We start from the raw sequence: 4,003 nt of genomic DNA, 5'->3' as shown, positions 1-4,003 counted from the left end.
AAACATGGAACACATCATGAATCTTCTCTAACTCTAGTGGCAAAGCTAACCTATATGCTAATGGTCCAACTCTTTCAGTCACCTCAAATGGTCCAATAAAACGTGGACTTAGTTTTCCTTTCTTGCCAAATCTAAAGACTTTCTTCCATAGGGATACTTTCAAGAAAACTTTGTCACCAACTTGATACTCAATCTTTTTTATTTTCAAGTTTGCATAAGACTTCTGTCTATCTGAAGCTGCTTTCAAGAAATCTCTGATAACTTTCACTTTCTCTTCAGTTTCTTTAACTAAATCAACCCCGTAAATTTGATTTTCTTTAAGCTCTGTCCAATACAAAGGTGTGCGACATTTACGTTCATACAAAGCTTCATAAGGTGCCATTTTCAAACTCGACTGGTAACTATTATTATAAGCAAACTCTATAAATATTTCTCCCAACTACCTTGATATTCTAAGACACAACATCTGAGCATATCCTCAAGTATCTAAATAACTCTTTCATACTGACCATCGGTCTGAGGATGGAAGGATGTACTAAAACTAAACTTTATGCCTAAAGCTTCCTGTAACTTCTTCCAAAACCGCAAAGTGAATCTCGAGTCTCTATCTAAAATAATCGATAATGGTACTCCATGTAGTCTGATTATCTCTGAAATATACAACTCAGCCAACTTGTCAAGTGAATAATCCATACAAACTAGAATAAAATGAGCTGACGTCGTTAGCTTATCAATCACAACCCATACTACATCTTTCTTTCTTGGTGACAACCACAATCTTGTCACAAAATCCATGGCAAGTCATGTAACGCCCCGTACCCGAGACCGTCGCCGGAGTCGAACACGAGGTGTTAACAGACTTAATTCATTACTTAAACAGCTCAAACAATTTATTTTTAAAATTTTCAGTCAAGCTAGCAATCTGCATCACAGTCGCTTAAAAATTCATATCTCAAGTTCCAAAACTCTAAATCCAATTCTGTAAATTTTTCCTGAAACTAGACTCATATATCTATTTACTAATTTTTTTCTAGAATTTTTTGTCAAGCAAATTAGTACAGTTTATTAGTTAAATCTCCCCTGTTTCAGGGTTCGACTTCTCTGACCTCTGTGTATTACGAATCAGATATCTCCCTATACAGAGTTTCACTGACTATGCCGTTTGTTTCTAATAAAACTAGACTCAATAAGGAATCTGTACATATAAATCATGACTTCTAATTATCTTTTAACAATTTATGGTGAATTTCCAAAGTCAGAATAGGGGATCCAGAAATCGTTCTGGCCCTGTTTCACAAAAATTTAAACATCTCATAAAATATAACTCATATACCTGTTTTGTTCCATCCATATGAAAATAGACTCATAATTATTCAATTCCATATTTATTCATCATCTAATTGTATCTCTACTATTTTTAATGATTTTTCAAACTCACGTCACTGCTGCTGTCTGAATCTATTTTATGGTAAATTTTACCTATTTCATGGTTTCCATGAATTAGCTAGCAATTTAGCATATATAACACCAAATATGATCATGATTAGCCATTCCAATGGCTAATCATTACCAAGCATTTCCATACCACTCAATAACCATATCATAAGACCATATATACAAAATGATTATAATGCTATACATGCCATACTCAAAATATGCAAGCCATTATGCCAAGATGGTATACGGATAGTGTGAGCATGCCTCCGATCGTACCCGATTTCCGAGCTGGCTTGTCAACACTACAAGGAATGAAAAGGAGGAAGTAAGCATAAATGCTTAGTAAGCTCACATGCAAATAGAAAGTAACACAACTATATAAGCAAACATAAAACATCATTTGCATAATCATCACCGAGACATTCATATCACATTTTCATTTATCATCTTACCATATTGTTGTTATATCGAGTTTTCAACCCGAGGGTTAAGTACATACCTGTTCAAAGTATTCATTTCACAAAACTTACCAATACATCCCTTTCATCTCGAGTATTCCTCCATTTGAGTAGAATTTTACCCGTTTAACACATCAGAATATAATTCGGATACATGGAAAGTTTGCACATAAATGCCACATATGTAGCCAAGCTACCATGTAACCCGCCCATAAGTGAATTCGGACTCAACTCAATGAGCTCGGGCGTTCGCATCCATAAGTGAACTCGGACTCAACTCAACGAGCTCGGATGCCTAGTTACATCTCTCGAACTCGGACTCAACTCAACGAGTTCGGACATTCGCATCCATAAGTGAACTCGGACTCAACTCAACGAGTTCGGATGCCCAAACATCCTAGTGACATGTCACTTGTATCCTAATCTATTCTTAAGGTTCAAACGGGCGTTTTCCTTGATCACACATCTTTTCCATCTTCCACGGAATATCAAAATTGATACTTCGGTGATAGTTCATACTCATCAAGTAATTCAAATAATTACATATTATTCAACAATAACCACAAAGCATAATATTTCATGATAATAATCAGCATCATATCATATAAACAACATTAAATTGCTTAAAATGATAATTATGTTACTACATTTACACATGAACTTACCTCGTATGTGAAAATAGCTACTTTTACCATTTCGTCCACAACTTGGTATTTTCCCCATTTTAGCCCGAATTTTAGTTTTCCTTACTCTATCATTTAAAATATAGTCTAATTAGGACTCACATTATTCAAATTGACCCAAAATTATATTTTGGCAAAATTACAGTTTTGCCCCTAAACTTTTGCATATTTACACTTTTTCCCCAAAGCTCGTAAATTAAACTTCATCCTATTTTCTTATGTTTTATGACATGCTGATCATTTTTCCCTTCTATGGCAACAACAAATTCTCACTCTAACATGTACTTATGACTATTAGGTATTTTTACCGATTAAGCCGTTTTGCTCGTTTTCGCTTAAAACTGAGTAGTAAAAGTTGTCTAACATAATTTAAAACCTCATATTCTATCATAAAACACCAAAATACATAAATTTCACCTATGGCTATTTTTCCAAATATGAACCCTAGGTTGAATTATTGCTAGCATAAGCTTAATCGAGCTACCGGGACTCCAAAAACGTAAAAATCATTAAAACGAGGCTAGAACGGACTTACAATCGAGCTTGGAAGCTTGAAAAACCCTAGCCATGGTTTCTCCTTGTTATATTTGTCCACGGGGTTGAAGATGAGCAAAATTGGCTTTTAATTTTGTATTTTAATTCATTTTACCCCTAAATGACCAAAATGCCCTTACTACTAAACTTTCCAAAAATTCCATCCATGTCCAATTTTTGTCCATAGACTTAGAAATTGGTAAAATTTCTATTTAAGACCTCCTAATTAATATTTCAAAACAATTTCATACTAGAAACTTCTAGAATGCAAGTTTTACAATTTATTCGATTTAGTCCCTAATTTCAATTTAAGCACTTTATGCATAAAATTTCTTCACGAAATTTTCACAAAATCATGAAATCATATCATAGACCTCAAAATAATCATAAAATCATTATTTCTATCTCGAATTTTTTGGTCACGAAACCACTATTCCGACTAGGCCCAAAATCAGGATATTACAAGTCAGTTCCATTTCCACTCAAGAACTAACACAGGCTGCAATAAACCTGAAGGTACCTGATGTTCAGCTTTTACCTGTTGATAGATCAAGCATCTAGAAACAAACTCTGAGATATCTCTCTTCATTCCTACCCACCAATACATTTTCTTCAAATCATTATACATTTTTGTACTAGCTTGATGAATAGACAAAGAACTGCTATGTGCTTCCTCTAAAATCTTTCGAATAAGTTCATCATTCTTTGGTACACATATTCGATTTCTAAACATTAAACAACCATCAAAACTGACCTAAAAATCTGACTCTATACCCGAGTCACACTGAGCTATTTTGGCTTGCAACTCACTGTCATCTTTCTAAACTTCACAAAATTCTTTAAGAAACATTGGCTTAGCTCTTTATTCGGCTAAGATAGAACCATCATCAA

This window comes from Gossypium arboreum, chromosome 2 (genome assembly GCF_025698485.1).
Source record: "Gossypium arboreum isolate Shixiya-1 chromosome 2, ASM2569848v2, whole genome shotgun sequence".
In the NCBI taxonomy this organism is placed as follows: Eukaryota; Viridiplantae; Streptophyta; class Magnoliopsida; order Malvales; family Malvaceae; genus Gossypium; species Gossypium arboreum.
This window is presented reverse-complemented; position numbering follows the sequence as displayed.